Raw genomic sequence first — 25,320 nt, forward strand, 5'->3', positions numbered from 1 at the left:
TCTGAGACTATGTCAATAGCCCCTAAATCATTATTATACAATAGCCTAAAGTATCTGATTAAATGTATGTAGAATACTGAATACTAAAAGAACTGATGGAAAGAAATATTAGAGTGTCCCATGTGATCTAAAGCTGAGGATAAGGCCACATAATATAACATAAGTATCCCTTTCCTTATATCCATTTAATAATAAATACCAAATCAGAATTAAAACTCTATGTAACAAATTGATAACACTCCTGACCGAAGACAGAAAGAAGATACTTTCCATTGGGGGCCCATTTCCTTATTAATATCATCAGTAGGGAAAAATTAAAGAACGCATTCCTGAATGACTTAAACTCTGCTTTGGGAATTATCATCAAGAAATTATGAAAAGCAGAGGGTTTGTTTAAATTTTCCAGTGGTAAAATAAATAAATAAATAAATTTTCCAGTGGTAAAATACGTATCCTCATTAGGCTGACAAATGTATGTATTATCTGAAATTAAATGAGTGCAACTGTGTTCAGAGAGAAGTGAGAGGATTTGATATGCATACCACGTAGGATACAAGTGAGTTCTCAGAGAATGAGCTCACATTTTGCTCCGAATGGTTCTGAAAAAAAGCCTGTGATAGAGAAGACATGTCATTCTAGGTTCTATACAGTTTTCTTCTGGATATTACCTAATGCCCACCGCGTCTTCACCATCTGCATCCCACCCCATCCCAAGCCTCCCTCATCCTCAGACTTCACCTCTCTCGACCTTATGATGCCCCTGGAGTTCGGGCACTACTCCTGACTTGATGTTTTCAGAGCCAATCACCTGACTCTTTTAGCTGTTTTTGTTGGCACTTGCCTAGCCTTAGATGTTTAAATAATATGTGTATTTTGCTATGTTTAGACACATAAATTTTGTACATAATCTACTTACTTCCTGTTACGGTAGTTGAATATTTTACCCTCTTATACATACTCCCACGGCCTCTGCTTCCCCAGCTCCATGACTCCAATGTAGCTGTATTCATTTTTGTAGATTAAATCAATATCCAGTTATGTTTACGTAAATATTACACACAGCTGAGCACTGTATTATGATTACATTTCCTTTCTTCTACTTTTGCCAAAGTTAATTATTACCATTTTTTAAATTGAGGTATAATTTAATGATAGGTGCACCAAAATGTGCACCTATCATTACAAGTCAGTGTACAATTCAGTGAATTTTAGTAAATTTATAGAGCTGTGCAACTATCACTTCAATCTAGCTTTGGAACATTTCCATCACCCTCCAAAACTCTTTTGCGCCTGTTTGCAGTCAGCACCTGCTTCTGCTCCCAGCCCCAGGCGACCATTCATCTGTTTTCTGTCTCTGTTAAGTCTGCCTTTCTGGAAACTTCATTTAAATGGAATCGTGGAATATATAATACTTTCTGTCTGGCTCCTTTCACTTGGCACAATACTTTGAGATTCATTATGTTGTAGCACGTATTTGTAGTTTGTTCTTCTTATTGATCAACAGTATTCTATTTTATGGAAATAGAATACTCTGTTAATCCACTCATCGCTTGATGGATATTTGGATTGTTTCCATTTTTTTTTTTTTTTTGTTTCTACTATAAGTAATGCTGCTGTGAATATATGTGTGCAAGTCTCTGGGTGGACTTGTATTTTCATTTCCCTTGGATAAATACCTAAGCATAAGATTGTTGAGATGGACAGTAAGTTTACCTTTAGCTTTTTAAGAAGCTGCTACCCTGCTTTCCAATGTAGCTGCCTCATTTTACATGCACACAAGCAGTGTCTGAGAGCTTCCGTTACTCCATACCAACACCTACACTTGAAATTGTCAGTCTTTTCTTTAAAGCCATTTCAGTAGGTATACAGCAGTATCTCATTTTAGTTTGCATTTCCCTGATGGAAACTAATTATTAAAAATTAATTTCCCTGATGGAAAATTAATTATTTTGAGCTTCTTTATCATGGGTGTATTTGTCCGTGACCTTTCTTGAAATGTCTGTGTACATTTGTCACCCTCTGCATTAGGTTTTTATTGCTGCTACACCAAATTGCCACGAATGTGGCTGCTTAAGGTAATATACATTTATTAACTGTTTTTGTATGGGAGAAGTCCAGTTGGGCTCAGCTGGGTCTTCTTCTTAAGGTCTCACAAGACTGAAATTACAAAATCAGCAGGACTGTTCCTTACTGGATGCTCTGGGAAAGAATCCACTTCCAAGCCCACTCGGGCTGTTGGCCAAATTCAGCTCCTTATGGTTATAATCTCTGTTTCCCGGCTATCATCCAGGGGCTAATCTTTGCATCTAAATGCTACCTGAATTCCTTCTTTTCTTTTTAAGTGGATTGTCTCCTTATTGATGAGTTATGCAAGTGCTTTATATATTCTAGATACAAGTGCTTCAACAGATCTATCAGAGAGTTGCAAGCTTTTTTGTAAAAAACAGATGATAAATATTTTATGTTTGTGGGCCACTCAGAGCCCCTTTTGCATTCTTTTTTTTTTTTTTACAACCCTTTAAAAATATAAAAAAACATTCTTAGCTCATGAGTCTTACCAAAACAGGCCACCGGCCATAGTTTGCCAACCCCTGAGATGTGTGATTTGCAAATATTTTCTCCAAATTGGTGACTTGTCTTTTAAAATTTTTCTTAATGGGACGCCTGGGTGGCTGCCTTTGGCTCAGGACGTGACCCCGAGATCCTGGGATCGAGTCCCATATTGGGCTCCCAGCATGGAGCCTGCTTCTCCCTCTGCATTTGTCTCTGCCTCTCTCACTGTGTCTCTCATGAATAAATAAATTAAACCTTAATAAAATAAAATAAAATATTTCTTACTGATATCTCTGAAACAGTGGGGTGGGCAGACTTTAGGATAAACCTCATAGACCCTTCTTCCTGGTATTGGTGCTTTGGCATAATCTCTCCCCTTAAGGATGGTGGGTCTTGTGACTTGCTTCAACCCAGGAGGCAGTAGCAAAAGTGGTTCCATGTATACAATTAAAGAGCATAGCACCCATCTTGCTAGAGGCTCTCTTTCTCGTGGTGGAATGTCTCTCTTTCTCTTTCTCAGTCCTGGCTTTGAAGAAGCAAGTTGCCATGAATCCTATAGCTCTTGGGTACCAGATACTGCCAACAACCTTATAGGGATTTGGGGAAACAGATCTCTGCCCCAGTTGGCACCTTGACCATAGTCTCATTAGACTGAGCAGAGAACCAAACTGAGCTAGGCTGTAATTTCTGACTTACAGAAATTGGGAAGTAATAAGTATGTATTGATTGAAGCCACTAATTTTACAGGAATTTAGGGGGGTTTTGCTTGTTTTGTTTTTTTCCTTTTTATTTTTTAAAGATTTTATTTTGATAAAATCTTTGATACAACCCTGTAATCAATAGTCACACGCTCTACCAATTGAGCCAGCCAGGCACCTCTTAATCTTAATTCCTTTCAGCAGTGTTTTATAGTTTTCTGCAAGTGAGATTTGTACTACTTTCATTATGTATATTGTCAGTATTTTATTCTTTTTCATGCTATTAGGAATTAAATTTCATTTTCCAATTGATTACTGCTAGACTCTAGAAAAATTATTTTTGCATGCTTATCTTGTATTTTGTAACCTTGAACTCATTTATTAGTTCCAGTATGTTTTTTACATTCATTGGGAGTTTCTACTTTCAGGATCATGTTGTCTTCAAAAAGGGCAGTTTAATTCTCTTTTAATCCATATGCTTTTAATTTCTTTGTCTTTTCTTATTGTACTGGCTAGAGTCTCCAGCACAATGTTGAATACCACCGGTTAAAGTGAACATATTTGCCATTTTCTTGTTCTTAGGGACAAAGCACTAAGTCTTTCGTAGTTAAGTATAATGTTAGCTATAGATTTTTGCATATACCATATCTTACACTGAAAAAGTTCCCTACTATTCCCAATTTGTTGAAAGTCTTGATCATTCATGATTGCTAGATTTTTTTTCAAATGTTTTTTTCTGTGCTTGAGATAATCATGTGGTTTTATCTGTTTTTATGAAGATGGTATATTATATTGATTTATTTTCAGATATTAAAATAGTCTTCCATTTCTGTGATAAATCCCACTTGGTTATTGTGTATCTTTCTTATACGTTACTAGACTTTATTTGCAAATTTTTTGAGGTTTTTTGCATCTATATTCAAAGTAATACTAACTAGTATTAGTATACTAATATGTAGTTTTTTCTTCTTGAGATTCTTTAAGATACCTTTAAGTGACTTTCATATAAGATAAAGCTAGCCTCATAGCACTAAGGAGTATTTTTTTTCTTCTATTTTCTGGCAGAATTTAAGAAGGGTTGGTATTATTTTTCACTTAAAGATTTGCTTATTTTAGAGAGAGAAAGAGGAGAGAGTGAGAGAGTGTGAGTGCACATGGAGGAGGAGGGACAGAGGAAGAGGAGAGAGAGAATCTCAAGCAGATGCTCTTGGAATGCAGAGCCCAACATAGGGCTTGATCTCACAACCCTGAAATCATGACCTGAGCTGAAATCAAGAGTCGGATGCTTAACCAATGAAGCCACCCAGTCACCCCTGGGGGTGAAGTTCTAATTCAATTCCTTTACTCTTTGGTCTATTTTGATTTTCTGTTTCTTCCTGAGTCAGTTTCAGTAGTTTGTGTTCTGTAGTATGTGTAAGAAATTGTCTGTTTCATCTGAATTTTCTAATTTTTTGATATAATATTGTTAATATTTCCTTATAACTCTTAATTTCTCAGAGCTGGCACTAATGTTTCTCTTTCATTCTTGAATTCTCTAATTTGTGTCTTCTCTCTTTTTTCTTGGTCAGACTAGATCAGAGGTCAACATAGTATGGATAGCATGGTGGCCAGCCCATGATTGGCCAGATGTTATACTGACACACCTGGAGTCAGTGATGTTTACATCCTGCTCATAGATCTGTTTGTTGATTGGGAGCCCATCCAAATTTCATGCAGTTTGACCCTGTTTATGCAATCATGCTCCTTCAGGTCTTCTCTGCATATATACAGGTCCCAGTCAGCCAGTGATGTGCAAGGGACCTTTACTAGCCAGCTCTTCTATGACTTTCTAATTATTTTGGAATCTATAGGTCTGCAACTCACTCTAAACAAGACTACAACCTCATGTCTGACTCACAGGGCTGATGCCTTCATTATTCTTTTCCTATTAAGATTGCTATGATTACTGGCAATACTGCTGGATGTGGGATTATTTTGACCTCCGCTCCATATCACATGAGTGTCTTAAACAGCAAAGCTGCTGGTTTTCAAAATAGCCTTGAAAGACTGCTTAGTTGAACCATAGCTGCATATTATGTCCCAGCTATAGAAAAAGTCTTTTTTTATTTTTGCCACTTTAGTTTTCATAATATTAAATGTCACACTTTAGCTGGGCAGGAGTTAAGAAGTTTTTACTGTGCAAGATTTTTTTCATGCTGTCATTTGCAATATGTTTGTGAGAATTTTTGAGATTAAAGTTTTGGTTACAATTATTGTTTAACCCAAAAGCCTTTTTTTTCCTTGCAAAACTAAAATCTATGAGTGTGGTATCAAGTCCCAATATAACATTCTTATTGGAAGCCAAACTTACATTTTCTTGTAAAGTGCTTTTGAATTAATAAAATACTAGCATAACTGTGTAATAGTCATTTAAAAAAAAAAAAGCTGCTAGTTTTATGGCTAGCCCCACACTGGGACAAACACCATGTCATGTGAGCTAAAGGACTGAATGGGAACAGCCAAGAATAGCAGTAACTTCCACCGCTCTTATCTGAAGTTCAGCAAATATTTTAATAATATATTCTTCTTAATTTGTTGTCTGCCTTTGATTTTTAGATTCTAGAGCCCTGAATTTTTTTTCAGAAATTTATCAAGTTTTATATTTATTCTGGGGCAAAAGGATTTGCCATTAGAAATCCCTTTCCGGGCTACCTGGCATCTCAGATACCATCTATTTTCATTTATTTAGTTTTTTCCTTATATTTTCCACACACATGCCAATAGTCAAAATAATTTTTTTACAAGAAATAGCCCCTTCAATGTTTCACTTTTAGAGTCTTCCCTCCTGTTTTGGATAGAACACAGTCTCCAGTAGAGCTTTTTATTAATTTTGTGCTAAAGGTACTGCTCCTCATATGGAATGGTGATGGCAACCTTCAACATGCCTTCTTCTTTAGTCACACTGCTCTGAATGATACCTCACCTCAGGTTAGGTGGAATCTTTTCCAGTTTTACTAACTGGAAAATGCAATTTTAAGTAAATAGCCTAATTGCTAGGGAAGATAAGAGTGAGGAGAGAGAAGAAAAAGTTTCAGAAATAGTCTTTCTTTAATGATATTAAATTGGATAGGATAGGATTCCTTTGGATAGTGTAAATTCTTTTGGAAACAGTAAATAGCTGATTTTGGCCTCAAGGCAATTTGGAGACCAAAACAAAAGTTTTAAGGGAAACACATCACATTCTCATTACAGAAACATAAGGATTATAGGCTGATGCAAAAATTGACAACCATCCATCCTAACAACACATCAGTACAGATCATTGCCTAAAAAAGAGATTCAATGTACAAAACAAGAACTTTACCAAAACTTGGATTAGCTCTGACATATAATCCTTGTCAGAGGCATCCTCTAAAACTGCATGTCTCAAATCCAATCCAAGGAAAAAAAGGCTTTCACTACTACAGAGACCATGGTATAACCATGAGTCCTGGAAATGATGGGATTGGTTTGTTTTGGAGGCAGTGCGTTTAGCAAATGATTTCAACCACTCCAGAACTGCTGGCTTTCTAATGTTTTGAAGTAAGATATAGATGAATTGGCCATCATTCTTTTTATATTCAGGATGCAATTCGATCCTGGCATCTTTCTGCTGGAGGCTCTTGGTTTTTATCCAGCATATGCACACTGATGTCACCCAAGAAAAATTACTAGTTTATGAACATCTTTTGGAAACTCTAAAGGCTACCAGCACCTTTGAAATGCTAAAAGAAGAAGAAGAAAAAGAAGAAGAAGAAGAAGAAGAAGAAGAAGAAGAAGAAGAAGAAGAAGAAGAAGAAATACTGTTGAAGAAAAGAAGAAGAAAGAATAAGGAAGAAGAAGGAAGAAGAAGAAGCAGCAAAAGCTTATTTGCTGAGCAAAACTTCAACTGGACAAAACATCTGGGTACCCAAGGTGAGGATGGAATGCCTGCAATGATTAGCCACACATTTATTTTTGCTTCTCTGATGAAGATGGTACTGAGGCATATTATGCTCTCCACTAGACTATGCTGGCACCAAGGGGTCATCTATATCATATATGAAGATTATCTTCTATTTTTTTTAAGATTTTATTTATTTATTAATGAGAGACATAGACAGAGAGGCAGAGACACAGGCAGAGGGAGAAGCAGGCTCCATGCAGGGAACCTGACATAGGACTTGATCCCGGGTCTCCAGGATCACATCCTGGGCTGAAGGCAGTGCTAAACCGCTGAGCCACCCAGGCTGCCCTGAAGATTAACTTCTACAATGAAAGTCATTTTACCAATCCAAGGGATAGTTAAATTTATTACCTTTTCAAGAGGTTTTGTCAAGAACTGAAGATAAAATATTAAGTTCTTAATTATACAAACGTTCTTTAGATTTCAGAAAATCTTAAAACGCTTGTCTGAAAGCTGGATATATTTTTTTGTTGTTTTTGATGGTGAAGAATTTGTTTGCTTATGTTTACATTTTAAGGCAATGAATAGTCTCAGAACCATTTAAGAGGAGATTCTTTTGGTCTGGCTCATCTGAAAAATAATTTGGGTCCATAAAAGTGAGGTAAATAATTCCCTTTAAGCTAATAGTCAGCATGTTGTGGCTCTGAAGTCTTAGACAAGCTGCAAAATCAATTGGGCCCATGACTAAATATTTATAAAGTATTGGGCCAAGCAACAAGATGGACCATGAAGGGCCCAAGGCCTACCTAGCCTCTATGTCTAAGTCAACTGGTTTCCTTCATGTTCAGTTTTGTAATACCATGTATCTTTTCTTTACTATACCTCCCACAATTGTAATTTTATATTTTTAATTGTCTTTTTGATATATAAACTTGGTTATAATCCCTAGGTATTCAACCAAATACCAATCAGGGTGTTGCTATGATGGTATTTTGTATGTGTGATTTAAGTCCATAATCAGTTGACTTTATGCAAGGGAGATTTTTCTAGATAATCTAGGCAGACCTGATTCATTCAGTTTTCAATAAAAGGCCTTAAGATCAAAGCTGAGATGTCCCTAAAAAAGAAATTTCTGAGTGTGGGCAGTAGCTTCAGCCCTTGAACTAAAAGATCCTAGCTCAGTCTTTCTGATAACCTGCCCTACAAATTTCAGACTTGCCTAGTCAGCACACACAACTGAGTAAGTTAAATCTTGGCAATAAATTTCTTAATATATATTTTCTACTGGTTCTATGTCTCTGGTTGAACCCTGACTTTTATATCAGTGTTATGTGATTCTTTGGCAAATAAATGTTTTACTCTCTGGAATATAAAATATATAAAGCAGAGTCTATACCATTTTTATTTATGGATGTATTTATTTGCCAACTATGGCAACCTATGGTGTAGAATAGTGCCTACCTTGCAAAACCTACAAAAAAATGCTTGTTGAATTAATAATTAAAGATTAATAAATTTCTGTATTCTTAACCAGAAATAATGCCTAAATACAATTGAAAGTAGGATTATGTCCTCCAAAACTCTGAAAAAATACACAGTGGATGTAGTAAAAGTCAGATAATAAGAAAAGGAACCAGACGTATAAACTTAGAAAAATAAAATAAAATTCCAAAAGTAAATCTAAAACATTGATTACACCAATTAATGAATATTGGTTTAAAATTCCTTATTAAGAAAGGAAAATACTTAGATTCAGTTTTATGAAAATCCAACTGTTGTTTTAATTTGTAAAATAAAATTAAACAAAAAGCCTAAAGGGAACGAGAGGTCAACAGTATTTCTAACATATATTAAAAAATAAATAAATAAAGCAGGAGCACCTGGGTGGCTCAGTGGTTGAGCATCTGCCTTCGGCTCAAGGTGTGATCCCGGGGTCCTGGGATCGAGTCCCACATCAGGCTCCCCACAGGGATCCTGCTTTTCCTTCTGCCTATGTTTCTGCCTCTCTCTCTCTCTCTCTCTCTCTCTCTGTCTCATGAATAAATGAATAAAATCTTTAAAAAATAAAATGTCTTTGAAAATATAATTTGATCATTTTCTAGGAACAAACAACATCCCAGTAAACTTCAAAAAATGAAAATTATACTAGCCACTCTCTCTGATCATAATGAAACAAAATAAAATGTAACAAAAAACATAAAACCACTAAAAATTAATAGTAAAAAAACAGACATATTTATAATCCTTTGGGAGTTAAAATAATTTCTCTCAAATAACTGTTGGCTAAACAAACTCAAATGCAAAATGAAATGACATGTGTTAAAAGGTAAGGGATTTAACCTAAAGCTATATTTTAAAAAAAATAATAAAGTCAAAAGCTTGTGTTAATTTTTTAAAATAACAAAATAAGTAGACAAAATACTTTAAGCTATTGGAAAAGAAACAACTGTAATAATGGATAATTCCTTTAATAATAAAAGAGGGGTAGAAAGTAATGGTGATGTTTATAGGACAGTGAATAACAAAATAGAAAGAGAAAATTGATAGATAAAGCCAAGGTCTAGTTCTTTGAGAAAAACATAATGCAATTATTATTCTTTAACAAATCTATTAAAAAGAGATTGTGACAAATACAGAGATAATTTTCATCCGTGTATACTGTGTTCAGTTGTATGCTAATAAATTTGACAATCTAAATAACAGGGAAGAAATTGAAAATCTAAATTAACTGTAAGGAAAATTTTAAGTTATCATGAAATAACTTTCCCAAAAGACTACAGAATCAGATAATGTATATCTGAGTTTATTTTATGGAGAAATTATTTTAATCTTTCGAGAAATTAATAATTCTCACAGAACATAAGCTACTCCACAACATAACAAAGGATGGAAGGTTTCCCAGTGTACCAAATAAATTAAGAACTAGTCCAGGGAATAAGGGGCTTAGAATTTCCTCGATGGTGACCTGAAATGACTGTTCTCAAACCCACTTTCCTCATCTGCAAAATGGAAATAGTTAAGGTATGAACTTCATAAAATGTCTATAAATTTAAATGGGGTAATTCATATAAATCTCAGCTTAGCAGATTTCCAGGGACACAGTAGACAACAAGTTTGTTTCTAAAGCTAGGATAAGCTTGATATAAACAACTCGACATCAACAACATACTGATTTAGTTAGTGAGAGATAATGTAGAAATCTAAATACAAGATATGTAATCAAATTCAATAGACTCTTAGAGAATAATCAGGCATAAATGCAATGACGATTTGGTATTAGGACTTGAGGCGTTGCAATGAGTCCAGCTACATCAATATACCAATTAAGAAAAATATATTATCACATTTAAAGATCCTATGCCTGATACCACCTTATAAGTGAGGAAGGAAAGTAAGATAGCTCCTTAATATGATAAGCCAACATCTTAATAATGAAACACTAGAAAGAAGCATTGCCCCTGAAATCACAAACAATACACAAATCCCTTCCATATCCAGTTTTGTTTAGAGTAGCAACGTAGCTAGCTTGGGAAAAAAAAAAAAATCTGTGTCTAAATTCCTATTACAGGTAAAAGTTGCTATGTGACACAGCTCTAGCTACAAAGCTACAAGCAGAAATCTCCAGGTCCAGCTTGGGCGAGGGGGCAAAGTGTGGGGAGAGGCAGGGAGGCAAGTATAGGTGAAGCCTATTCTTCCTATTATTGGAGGGAACATGGAGTTGCAGGAGCAATCATAGGACCATAAAGCCTAAAGCCCCCATCTAAGGATCAAGGAACAGAAAAATTCACGGAGCCTCGATTTTCAAGGCATCATGAAACCAAGGTGCCAGGCCTGGGTGGCCTAGCTTTAGACAGAGCATCAACCTCTGATCCGCTGAGAGTCATTAATCCCTTAGTTATTTAAACCAGTTATTCTGAGTGTGGCCCCCAGACCAGCAGCATCAGTATCACCAGGGAACTTGCTAGAAAGTCAAATTCTTGGACACTACCCCATACCTACTGTCTCAAAAGTGTGGAGAAAATGCCCAGTGATCTGTGTTTTAACAAGCCTTCCAGGGGATTTTTTGTTTTAAACAAAGTCTGAGAACCTCTGGTTTAGGCCACTGTCTTTTAGTTCTCTCTAAAAGTCAAATGTTTTCACTAAAGCATTTTAACAAAAAGATATGTTTTAACTAAAAATATGTTCTGCTAATGAACATTCTGAAAAAATTCACTAGGCTTTCAGAAAAAAAAAAAAGGGATCTCTGGGTGGCGCAGCGGTTTAGCGCCTGCTTTTGGCCCAGGGCGTGATCCTGGAGACCCGGGATCGAATCCCACGTCAGGCTCCCAGTGCATGGAGCCTGCTTCTCCCTCTGCCTATGTCTCTGCCTCTCTCTCTCTCTGTGTGTGATATCATAAATAAAAATTAAAAAAAAATAAGTCAGATATTTCCTTTATACACAAAATTGAATTTCAGACGGATTTGAGATTTAATACACATATTTTTGTACATGTACGTGTATGTATACATAAATAAACACATATGTGTGTGTGTGTACCTATATATATATGTACCTGCAAGGATATTTTGTGGCTGTTTTTGTCATTGAGTTGTGGAAAGATAAAAGAATAAAAGGGAGGAAAACCTGTCAACAATAAACACATCAATACATTTGACTAAAGTTTTAGAATAAATTTTAAAGCAAGAACACACAAGACAAATTTAAAAGGCAAATGACACATTTACAAATTTTCTCAGAAAATATAACAAGGATTGGCATTCTTTCTATACAGACAGTAGTATAAGATAAGTAAAAAACTTTAAGAGCAAGGCGCCTGGGTGACTCAGCAGGTTAAGTGTCTGCATCCTGCTCAGGTCATGATCCCACGGTCGTGAGATTGAGCCTCCTGTCAAGCTCCCTGATTCTCCCTGTCCTGCTTGTGCTCTCTCTCTGCCTAATAGATAAATAAAATCTTTAAAAAAAAATACTTTAAGGACAAATAAAAATGCTATGACATAATGTAGTATCAAAAGAATCTAAACATACTAATATATACACTATGCATATATATGAGTATATATATTACACATATATAAAAAATGTAGGTATATATACACACATATATCCTTAAGGAAATATTCTAATATGAACAGTTGTTATCTCTGAATTATGGCATTTGACTGAATATTTCTTTTTAATTTTCTGGTGACTTTCAAATTTTCTACCATGAACATGGGTTGCCTTTAAAACCAGAGAAAAATAAAAAAATAAAAATAAAACCAGAAAAAATGTGCAAAAATAGGATATGTCATGGTTGCACATAACAGGCATAAGAATAGGTACCATGTGAGGACTAAGGATCTAATCACTAAGAAGGAGCCTCCAAGAAATCTTACATAAAATTGCAGAACAGAACAAATAAGATTTGAAATGTCTCTAATAATCATCCTACTGTACTAAAAAAAAAAAAAAAAAAAATTGTTCCCTGAAGTGCCTATCATTTCGCCCCAATTTCCTCAAGTTGGAAGCTCCCCCAAACCAAGTCTCGCTTTCGACCCCCACCAACACCCCTAACCCCAACGCCCCTAAACTGTCGGAGACAGCACAGGGCTTGTAGGGGTTTGCTCAGAACACTGGATGCTCGGGGGCCTCACATAAAAGGCATCCTTTAAATGAATAAATGAGTGAATTCAGGGACACCCGGGGGGCTACGCAGTTGAGTGTCCGCCGTAGGCTCAGGTCATGACCCCGAGTCCCACATCGGGCTCCCACAGGGACCCTACTTCTCCCTTGGCTTATGTGTCTGCCTCTCCCTCGGTGTGTCTCTCATGAATAAGTAATTTTTTTTTTTAAGTGATTTCAGGAACTAACCCCATCCTTCATCTCATTCACTCCCTGGCTGTCTTGTTTCCCATGCTGACTTATTCTGTGTCCTTTTTCCAGCGTGTGCTTCTAATTTAAGTCACCATTCACTGTACCATCTAGTCTCAATCTTCAAGCTTCACTTCTCTGATTTTAACCGCTACCGACTTGGCTTTTCCAGGGACTAGCAGTGCAACAGTGGCCAAGCCCTAAAGTTCCCTACTTAAATACTGACCTCAGGGGCAGTTCTGATAGCAGAAGAGTAGCTCCATAGGTCCCAGCAATGGTATCCTGGTAAATATTTAAAAACCAGCTCCCTCTGGAAAAAAAAATTAATATTGATACAGTTCAGTACACACACACATTTATTACGAACTTTTACTGATTGGGAGGATATTTCACATCACACAATTTGCACATAATAAGAATAGACTATACTGTAGTCTTTTCTGTGAATTCATCTTAGTTAATTAAATCTCCCAGAAACCTTTGGTAGTTTTTTCTGTTAAATTCTTGTATTCACAGCCAAACTATAGCTACAATCAATGAGCAAAAATGTGGTTCTGATGCAAATGTTGGTTGATACATTCCTTTATGTTAGTTAGAAAGTAGAATAATGGAGACGTATGTAGGAACCTCATTAGTCAGTGACCTGACTGACTTCTTTGCTCAATCAGAGAATTGTTTTTGAATATTGGGAGAATATTCCCTCAATTTTGTGTACTATTCACACTGTACGGGTGGCAGCCAAGGCATACCGAAAGGTTTAATCTGCATTTTCCCCATCACTTTCTAAAGTCTAGACAATCAACACATGTTAATGAAGCCTTGGTTTGTAGGGTTCATCTGTTTCCATGATGTGACTATACCCATCATGGCTGATTTCAAGCTGCCAGGGTAGTTTCACTCAATGTGGAGGTGAGAATGGCTGGACGATGCAAACCACTATATAGCATTCTATCTAATAGACACAATGGACTCAAATAAGCTCAAGAGCATGGGTAATAGTTAAATGTAGCAAAATAATTTGCAACTGGTGAATTTTGAGTCTTTATTAATAGGCTTGTTTTAAAAAAATAAAAAATAAATAAAATAAAAAAAATTTTAAAAATAGGCTTGTTTTTAATATGATTTAGTTAATGCTTACATAAATTAATTTTTAATAATGGCTTTCAAAATTCCTGAGGTGTGTTTTTCATGAGCAGATTGCTAGCCCCAGCTCTCCTGTGTTACCCAAAAAAGAGAACTGTGGAATATATGCATCCATAAGGATGGATGCGTCTTCCACCTTGCTAATGTATTCTTCCAAGAAGTCAAATATTACAGAGCATTAGGGAAATGTCCTAAACATTTGGGTCATTGTGGCTGCATAAGCAGTGGGCCCTGGGGCCTCATAGTTCAGCTAAAATACTTGCAAGAGGTCAGTGTTCCTGAGGGGAGCCCATGGTAGGAGCTTGCTGACTGTGCATGGGACATCGGACTGAAGTTGTCTTAGAAGCTCAAAGAATGTAGGAGCAAGCGTCAAAAAGGCTCTTTTCCACCTTGCTGTGGTTGTACAACTACCTTGCTATGGTAGTATCATTATTCATATACATAGAACTACATCCTAGTCAAGTAGGGATAATAAAATATAACACTTATTTACTGATTGTTCTGTGCCAAACATCATGCTAAATACTATACGTATATCATCTCTTTAATCTTTAAAGCAATCTTGAGTGGTAAGGATTATTATTCGCACTTACAACCAGAAAACTAAAAGAGCAATTAGGAAATTTGGCCAAGGTCACACAGACACAGCAAGTGACAAACTAGGATGGGAATCACCCGTGTACCTCCAAAACCAATGCTTTGCTATAGAATCTCCTCAAGTCTGGAGATCCAAGGACTTAGAGAATCCATTAATAAAGTCCTGGATGGTATCCATCCACTCTTCAACATTCCTCATTAATCCCATTAACCAAATGTCCCTGCTGTATATCTATTTTCAGCTGAAATTGTTAATAGCATCCTTTTCCACTATCAGAAGTGTTCTAGTGTGGAGTGTTCACTTATATGGTCCCTCTTCGTGTAGAAGAATGTGTTCTGCATATAAGCAAGCTGGGTTTCTGCCACGAAGGAAGTTAGCCAAAAATAGGGCAGTACCAAACCAGGATCTACTCTGTTCTTCTCCACCTTGCGGGATCAAGTATGCACAGACGCATCTCCAGGGAATCCATACATCCACGTGTATGTGCAAAAGAGACATGTGAAATTTTTCAAACATAACTCCACTACTTAAAGTGGAGGGTCATGCCTTTTGACATCTGAAGCTACCTTCATTGACTTCCACTACTTACACATCATCATTCTTGAATGAATGATTCCCTAGACCTGACTTCCTGTGAAGACCTCATCCTGACCATCTTGGACACATTTCAAAGTAAGTTTCTCTATACCAATCTGGAAAAGTCCAAGCTTTCACTCCCAGAAAACCCAGTGGATGCCTACAAAAGGGGCAGTGCCTCAAAATGATTAAGATTATCTAACATTTTGGGACACCAGGGTGGCTCAGTGGTTGAGCATCTGCCTTTGGCTCAGATCGTGATCCTAGGGTGCTGGGGTCAAGTCCTGCATTGAGCTCCCTGCAGGGAGCCTGCTTCCCACTCTGTTTGTGTCTCTGCCTCTCCCTCTGTGTCTCTCATAAATAAATAATTAAAAATTTTTTTTAAAGATTATCTAATGTTTTTAGGATGTTGGGTCAACTACAACCAGTTTAGTGGTGTTCTTTGATTATTAAACACAACTACAAATAGGAAAAAAGACATGGAAATAAAACAAATTTGGAAAGCCTCAGTGGAAACATAAAAATAATATTGTGTGGAGCCAAACAAAAATACTGGTATTTTAGTTGAGTGTTTATAGATTCTCTTAAAGCATATGAAAATTAAAAGCCCTATTCTCGTGACCATATCAAGCTTAAAAACATGTAAACAAATAATCTGCTCTTACATCTTGAATATTATATGATCTCTTTCTCTGTAGATGAACACTGTCTTAAGAAAAAGTATTGATCAAGTTAACAGCAAATGGTTTCACAACTTTAAATATGTTCTGTGTAGCCTTTCATTAAATTCAGATTTCCAAATGCTGTCCAGTTCTTGTGATACTGATGAAAGAAACAATCTATAGGATATATCACAGTAATGTTTTTTGGTCTTTCCTATCAGGAAAACTACATTTTTTTTTTTCTGGTCTCAAAATAAGCTTATTGCTGGTTTTCTTATAAGGGTCAAAAAAAAAAAAAAAAAAGAAAGAAAGAAAGAAAAAAACACAAAATAGCAGTCTAAACAGAAAACCCATTTCTCTCCCTAACATTGCCTGGAGCAATAAGGTCAGCAGGCTTGCTTGTGTGCATGTGTGCGTCTGTGCGCATGCATGTGTGTATGTGCATGTGTAATAGATATGTTATATTGCTGCTTTTCCTAGAATGTTTTTTCATTCCTCTTTTGCTAACACTGTTTTGGGTTTTTAAGTATTAATGCAATAAAAAATCGAGGAATTAATCCTGATGTATAAATACCTTAAACACCACAGATGGCTCATAACAATATTAAACTACAGTTTCACAAGCATTCAGAGACTAAAGAATAATACTATGGTCAAGTCACAAAAAAATATATTGCCACAAAAATTCTAAGCCAATGATTGTGGCATACTACTTGCATTCTTTTTGCTACTGATGTACTCGTATTGGGCTGGATTGAATATCAACACTTCTTTACCAATATGATCTTAATGAAAAATTAAGGATTTTTATATTCTTTTGCCAGGTGGAAATTCATGGTTTACTGTTGTCTTGGCACCCATAAGAAAAGAAAAACTATGTGTGAGTTTCTTTGAAATCTTCCATTCTTATGAATAGCTTCTTTTTAAAGTATGTAAATATATCTTTTCATCGATACAGTATAATTTTTCGTAATCTTTTCTAAACCTTACCTCAAAATGTTTTAGAACATAAGGCAGAAGGAATTATGAAATGACTTTTAACAATCCACTGAATAATAAGCATCGATTACAAACCTCCTAATATCATTGCACCAAAAGACCAATATACAACTCTGGTCTTGCCATCTAGGGTAAGGGTGGGCAAGTTACTGCTCACAAACCAAATGTAGACTAGGGACCATTTTTTGTTTTGGGTTTTGTTTTTATGGTTTTTTTTTTAAGATTTTATTTATTCATGAGAGACACAGAAAGAGAGCAGAGATATAGGCAGAGGGAGAAGCAGGCTCCATGCAGGGAGCACGATGTGGAGCTCTATCCCAGGACCTCAGTCACAACCTGAGCCACCCAGCCACCTTAGGGCCCATTTTTGTATGACTTTCTACCTAATGTGTTTGTTTGCTTAAGAACACAAATTAATTTTATTATTATTCTTCAATATTTTATTTAAATTCACTTGCCAAAATATAGTATAACACTCAGTGCTCATCCCATCAAACGCCCTCTTTGTGCCTGTCACCCAGTGACTCCATCCTCCCATCCTCTTCCTCTTCTGCAACCCTTTGTTTTGTAGTTAGGAGTCTCTCATGGTTTGTTACCCTCTCTAATTTTTCCCCACGCAGTTTCCCTCACTACCTAATGTGTTTTAATTTTTAAAGAGTAAACAAGTATATGCAACTGAGACAGTATGTGGTCTGCAAAGCCTAAAATGTTTACCATGTGGCCTTTTAGAGAATTGTGGCCCTGATCTAAGAGCTCATGATACTGTCAAGGAAATAATATTGTCCATACAATTAGTGAGCATATGTCCGACAATTAGTGAGAAACATAGGATTATATAACAAAGTGCTAATTTAAAGAATGGACAAAAGGTAAGGTTGGAATTCAGAGAAAAGAGGCATTAGGGGATCCCTGGGTGGCGCAGCGGTTTGGCGCCTGCCTTTGGCCCAGGGCGCGATCCTGGAGACCCGGGATCGAGTCCCACGTCGGGCTCCCTGCATGGAGCCTGCTTCTCCCTCTGCCTGTGTGTCTGCCTCTCTCTCTCTCTCTCTCTCTCTTTCTCTCTCTGTGTGTGTGTGTGTATGTGTGTGTGTGTGTGTGTGACTATCATAAATAAATAAATAAAATTTAAAAAACAAAAAGAGGCATTAATCACTGTGGTCAAAATCATCAGGGAAAGTCCATGCAGATGAGCACCTCTCAAACTTCCCTGTGGTCATGAATGACTTGGGCATCCTGTAACCATGCAGATTCTAAGTCAGCAGTGTGGGATAAGCTCAAGTCTCTTGCATTTCTAATAAGCTCCCAAGGGAAACCCACGTTGCTCTTCCACATACTACAGTTTGAATAGCAAGGACTAAAAGGACAGGGAGCATTTGGAAATGCGAAGAGCAGCATGTAAAAAGGGGCTGCCTGTTGATGCACTTAGAAGCCATAGTAACAGGCTTAAGAAAACAGTTCAACAGCAGAATAAATGTACCTGTGTTTTCCATATGTTTCATGCCAATGAGATGATAACCCCCAGGGCCCAATTTCCCCCAACCCTGCTACCCAGATTATTGATACTAGACCAAAGCCAAAAGAGTCTTTTACATTCGTATGAAATACACCAATCATTTTTTCCAGTAGTCTGAAAGACAGGAAAAGCCGTGGTGAAAGGAAAATTTTCTTATGCCTCGAACTGGATTGATATGAGCAGACTTACTCTGAAATATAAATTTTATAATTTAACTAATGACTTTATATCCTTTTACATCCAAATTGATCCAAAACGTCATCTAAAACTTTAATGTTTTAAATGCCGTAACCTCACTCCCTAAACAATCAAAAGCCATTTTCAGCTCTGGCCAGGGTAACCTGTACAAACGAACCATTCACCAAAAGAATCATTTGCCTCTAGAACACTTCAAGCATCCCCAAGCATGCATTTGGCTGAACTAACCTAAACACTATTAACAGTTATAAAAATTTTAAGAAGATTTTATTATTTTATTTACTGCAACATAAACAGATTTGTAATAGTCTCAAGTACAGTTTAGGGGTGTTTTAAGTTAAAATTATGGTGACAGAGTGAATGATCCTGGATCCTGCTGCTCGGAAAAAAAAAAAAAGTCAAGGGCAATCTTTAAAATCAGACCATCTTTCTGGTATTCGTAAAAGCAAAAGCGCACAGACGACAACTAGATTCCCTTATGGTCAGGGAAAAGAGAGTTGTAACCCTGAATAAGACATTTTGGGGCTGCTCAGGTTTTCCCCCCACAAGGTTTCACTTAAAGCAGTACAGGAAAATGTCTGTTCAAATTACCTCTTTGACACCCACAACCATTATTCCTGGGTAGATATAGGCCCAATGGGGGCTGCTATTGAAATAATCGGTGGCATTGAATTCAATTAGCGGTCCTGTTAAGTGGTGCCTGCAGAAGGCTCAGTGTGCAAAACACAGGTCCCACTCCCGAATCGAGTGACGGTGCTTGGCTTCCTTCCTCCTACCCACATCGACGGAGAGATCTCCCAAGGGTCACTCAGTTAGAAAGGGTCCCTTCCGACTTGGCGCTACCTTTCCCAGCAACCTTCTAATTTCTCAGCCCTAGGAAATTGCCCCAGGCTCTCTTTTCCCTTTAACGGTTACAGCTTGGTTTCATTTTTAAGCCTGTAACATAGGGAGCAGCACTCTCTGGTCCAGTTCTCAGCTCAGTCACTGAATTGAGAGGCGAACACTGATGAAAGCTTTAACAAATAGGTATGGGGAGGAAAGGCTTGGAGGAACTGAAGTTACTTAAACCGGAGAAAGGAGAATGAGAGGTAAGAAAATTACTAAAAATTAATTTATGTAAACATTAACCAAAGTATATTAAAAACAAGCATATTAATAAATACTCAAAATTCACCTATCGCAAATTATTTTACTACATTTAACTATTACCCATGCTGCCGCCAGCTGATCCTAGCTCGTAAGAGCTGATTGTTAAAATTTTAGGAATTAGGCTGGCGAATTGTTAAATATGGCCATTAATCAAAAGAAAATTATATACTCTTACGTATTACAAAGGGAAAGCAAAGGGGTCCAAGAAAACTTTAGGGGTGATGGATATATTCATGACCTTGATTGTGGTGAAGACTTCAGGAAGTATATATGGTCCTGCAGATAACTGCTAAAACATTTCGGATTTTGTTTATGGCCTTATAACATTTTTGGTCAAATTTAAATAAGCCTAGTCTTAGTAATTAAACCCTTCATTTTTCTTATGTCGTCTGTTCTCCTATAGACGGTGGTAGAGAAATTTAGAATCTCTGTTTTAGAGAATGGAGACATGAGTTCTGCTGATCAGTGGTACTTTGTCCTGCCACTGAAAACTCACCTGGTGACTATAGCTTCGTGATGGCCCAGTTGGAAACCTCTCCAAGCTACTCAATAGCTCATTTGTAGGGGCTGAGCAAGCAAGTTGCTGATTGATCCAAGGCTGGAGGCCAGCAAGGAAAGCTTATTGGCCAGTTGAGAAGGTAAGGGGATTGTGGAAGGCCATAAAACAGAGGCGGAAACGTCATCCTGGAGTATGGGCCTGGCAAAGCAAACAAGCACAGTCTGTGTATTCTAAACTTTTAGGTCTTTATAAAAACCATGAGCCAAGAAATGAAAAATAAATAAATAAAAATAAAGTGATTTCAGATGACAGCCAGTGTCCGTCCACTATGATTTGTCTCAGATTCAGATGAATCGCTAAGATATTTTAGCTCCCAACTCTATCTTTAAATGGGATTCTGGTATAGTCTATTTTGAACTTTTCAAAGTAATATCTCTTTAAGTTATAAAAAAAAAAAAACCTGCCTAAATCATTTATAAGTAAGCCTGAATTTGCTAACGTTTGCAGCAACCATCTTGTCCTTGAGAACGGCTTTGGTATCATGCTTTGCAAACAGCATTTAAAGTAAAGGCATTTAGCAGCTGGCATTTCTCTGTTCCCAATTCATGCCTTCTAATAAAATCTGAGGAACAATTAGACTATGACTGTTGATCCTAAGCTTTGTTTTTGCTCAGCTTTTGTGGATGTAAGGAGTGCAGACTAACTGACATTCGCCAGCTCAAGGAAAGGACATTTACTGTCAGGGCTCCAGCTGAAAAAGAAAAGGACCACAATTACAACAGGACCCGGCCTTGGGACGCTGGCGCTCAATGGTTGTTCAGTTTCCAGGTATCTGGAACCTACATACTCATTCCAGCTGTCGTGTCAAATAACATTGCAGGTTTTTTTCTGTTCCACAACCTGCAAGCTTTCTCAAAGTTTATGCCCCCCCCCCCCCACCACCACCATGGTTTTGAACAAGGCCCTCTAGCAAATTCTTACTTCACATCTCCAAGGACTATGAAATATGATTGTTTCAGTGTCTCTTTTGTGATAGAGGTGGACAGCCAGCCTCTGGGTTGGTTCCCAAAGTCAAGTGCCCACTCTAGTCCAGTTTTACTTGAGGGCTCAGTGGTTGAGCGGCTGCCCTTGGCTCAGGTCAGGATCCCAGGGTCCCATCGGGCTCCCTGCAGGGAGCCGGCTTCTCCCTCGGCCTGTGTCTCTCCCTCTCTTTGTATCTCTCATGAAAAAATCCGTAAAATCTTAAAAAAAAAAACAAAAAAAAAAAACAATCAGTTTTACTTGACTGGGACCACCTGGCATATGGGTGACTAAAGTCAGCTAGGCAGAGGCTCTTGATGCAGTTCCCACAGAAGAGGGATGGACACTGTAGGTGATTTTAATGACAGTTGCTAGTACGTCAGGACTGAGGCAAAATGGGCCCAACACTTACCCAGGCTCATTTTGGGGTATCCTAGGAACACAGCAACAAGACGATAAAGAAAATACTCGTTTTGTTGTCTGTTCAGATTCTGCTCATCATATCTATTGACAATTGATATATTTGGATATGTAATGGCCAATTGATAGTTTGGAGCTAGGGTGGGGCTTTGTATACATAATGTGCTACAGAACAGCACAGTTAAGGTTTTCATTGTGTTTTTTTGGTTTTTTGGTTTTTTCTTGAAACAAAGACTTCTCACAATTAGCCATCCACCCAGCAAGCTGTATCATTGTGATGTAAGTGATAGGACGATCAACCCACATAAAACCTCCTTATCAACACTCTTGATTGACTTTTGTTCAATAATCACTGTCAAGCTTGTGGATAATTCCTGCAAGTAAACAAGTAAGAGTTTAACTTCGGTTTAATCAGAAAGTGTCTAATTGTATTAAACCTTATAGGTACATCATACTCAAATGCCTAGAAATGCTAAGTTTTGGCATTTTGAATCATATTGCATTCAAACGTCTAGGAGACCTATGTTTTGCTTTTTTAAAAACATTTTATCAAGGAGTTAATTATATTGTACTGATTCCAAGAGCTACTTTTAGGAAGTACAGTTAATTTGAACTACATTTAGAACTGTAACAGATTGTGTGAATTAAGTAACTTCCAAGCTAAAACTTATGATATAGCTTCCTACCACATAACCATTACAATTACAGCCATCCTGGGCGTGCTAACCTAACAACACTTGGCTGTTATTTGGGCTCCAGTTGCTCCTTTTTACAAGGGTTACTTGGGCACTATAGAATTTGGACAGTTATGGGAAATTATTCATTGTTATTTTACTTGCAGTATTAATATGTTTTAAAGGATTACCACATGGTTATTACTCCTACAGGCATTATTAAATTCTTCAAACTCCTTTAACTATTTTCTAAGTGGGAGTTGAATTTTTTTTTTTTTAGGGTAATAAGTCTTTTAGATAGCTATCATGCCATCTATTTAATAAAGTGTTGTAGTGAACATAATTTTTTTTTTCTTTCTGGGATTCTTAGCCAGTTGATAGGTATGTAAGAGAGATCACCAAGAGAGAAGTATTCCTCTTAATTTAAACAATGGGAGTTTCAAGTAGTTAGCGTGAATTTTAAGAGATGTAACCTTCCAAGCAGTCATATCCACTTATAAACATATAAAACTAAATAATGGTTTAAAATATGGAGATTAAAAACAACCGTGGCAAGGTAAATATTAGTAGAAAGTCAATGACTGAGGAAAAAGAATGGAAACATTTAGTCACATTCGTTTATATAATTGTTAGAACTGAACTTCACATTTAGCTGTAGGATTTCTGTCAGCCAATCAAAGGAAATTACAAAGAAGAAATACATTTCAGTTCCTCAATGGAAACAAAGATTTTTGCCTTACCAAAGTTTTATAAATATTTTTATTGATGTCTACACACAAAAGCACACAAAACAACATATTCGGCTCAATGAAATCATCACAAAATCACTAGAACAAGAGAACAAAGCCTACACGCGAAGATTACTGCCCCCTATTCCCTTGTAATCATTGTCCCTTCTCCCCTTCCCAGGGTAACCATTATCCTTTCATGGTAATCGACTCCTTGATGATTTTTTATTATTTTAACGCTTAAACTTAACGACTCTATACAACACCTTGCCTGTTTACATTCGTGTAAATGGAATTATATAGTATTCTTGGGATGGAAGAGACTGGGAGTCTGGCCTCTTTTCCTCAACTTTATGAGATTTTCCGCGTTGTTGCAAGGGATTTTGTAACTTTTTTTTCCTTCTATATTGCTATGTAGCATTTTGTTGAGCAAATATAGCTCAATATATTTACCTCCTTGTACTCTTGAAAGGGTGTTTGGTTTGCTTCCAGTTTGGGATAATTTTGAATTTTACTGCTAAAAACGTTTTTTATAAAACGTATCTCGATGCACAAGTCCACGCATTTCCATTGGTTGTAGTCCTTGGAGTGGGATTGCTAGACCAAAAACTGTTTTCCAAAATTGTTGTACCAAGTTATTCTCACCAGCAGTATGTGACCATTCCCACTGGTTGTGCCCTCAGGCGCTAGATCCCCACAGGCGACAATCAAGGTATTGGCTGGGGCTGTGATATCATCTCTGGTTCCCTTCCTTGATACCTCTATTGTCACTCATCATTTTAGCCATTCTGATGGGTGAACAATGCATTATGGTTTTAATTTTCATTTTCCTCATTACAAATAAAGTTGAGCACCCTTAAACAAGCCTGTTGATCATTGCGATTTTCTTTTGGAGAGCCTCCTTTTTTTTTTTTTTTTTTTTTATGATAGTCACAGAGAGAGAGAGGCAGAGACACAGGCAGAGGGAGAAGCAGGCTCCATGCACCGGGAGCCCGACGTGGGATTCGATCCCGGGTCTCCAGGATCGCGCCCTGGGCCAAAGGCAGGCGCCAAACCGCTGCGCCACACAGGGATCCCTGGAGAGCCTCCTAAAAAAGTATCTGACCCACTTTTCTTATTGGTGGTCAATCATTTTCTTAGCGTTTGTATCCGTCTTTCATATATTTTGCATATTAGCCCTCATTTGGCATCTGGTAAATATCTTCTCCCAGTCTGTGTCTTGCCTTTCATTCTCTAACGTTGTCTTTGCAATAGACCTAAGTTCTTCAGTTACCAGCCTAATGTAGTCAAATAGGTAATTATTTTCTTCAACGCTAATGACATTGCTGTTCAATTTAAAAATCGTTCCTGTCGTTGACAATTTATATCATCTCTTAGAATGTTATTTTATCTTTTACAATTAAATATACAATCCACTTGCACATGATTTGATTTGGGGGTACGGTTTAGCCTAGAGGTTAAGTTTCTTTCTTTTCCTCCATGCGAATATCAAATCGACCAAGCACTATTTGTTATCAAGAACTCCTTTTCCCACTGCTTAAGAGTATCATCCTTGCCTTAAATCAACTGTCCACTTATGCAGAGGTCTGTTTCTGAGCCATCTAGTTTCTTTCGTGATTGCCTATCCTTTTACCGTCGCCCCAGTGTCTTAATCAGCATGACTTTATAGATCTTGATGTGTGGTACATAGCCAACTTTATTATTCCTCAAGAGATCTTCAAACGTTTCTTGGATATTTTTGGTGCTTTGCATGTCCATATACATTTTAAAATAAACCTGCAGGCAGGCAGCTGGGTGGCTCAGTCAGTTAGGTGTCTGCTTTTGTCTCAGGTCATGACCCCGGGGTCACAGTATCGAGTCCGCATCAGGCTCCCTGCATGGAACCTGCTTCTCCCTCTGCCTGGGTCTCTGTCTCTCTGTGTGTGTCTTGCACGAATAAATAAATAAAATCTTTTTATTTCCCCCCCGCCCGGCCATTAATAAAATCTTAAAAAAAAAAAAGTGCTGTGTTTGTTCCGGGTATGTTCAAACACAACCAGCCTTTGAATATTTAGCTCCCATCTGCAAATCCGTTACATTGATTTATAGATTTAATAGCTTCTATACTTTTTTGGAGTTTTTTTTTTTTTCTATGC

At 37.2% G+C, this 25,320-nt stretch overlaps 1 long non-coding RNA gene across 2 annotated transcripts in view; it reads right to left on the reverse strand.

The window, feature by feature from the left end:
• LOC140595875 (uncharacterized) overlaps nt 1–25,320 on the reverse strand; it is a 135,352-nt gene that overhangs the window by 109,086 nt on the left and 946 nt on the right. For both annotated transcript variants that reach the window (XR_011997817.1, XR_011997818.1), the window contains exons 2-3: nt 20,341–20,541; nt 13,233–13,316 (exon numbers count right to left, since the gene is read on the reverse strand). This is a non-coding gene — a long non-coding RNA (uncharacterized lncRNA). The remainder of the gene's footprint in view (nt 1–13,232; nt 13,317–20,340; nt 20,542–25,320) is intronic.

This window comes from Vulpes vulpes, chromosome 16 (genome assembly GCF_048418805.1).
Source record: "Vulpes vulpes isolate BD-2025 chromosome 16, VulVul3, whole genome shotgun sequence".
Classification (NCBI taxonomy): Eukaryota; Metazoa; Chordata; class Mammalia; order Carnivora; family Canidae; genus Vulpes; species Vulpes vulpes.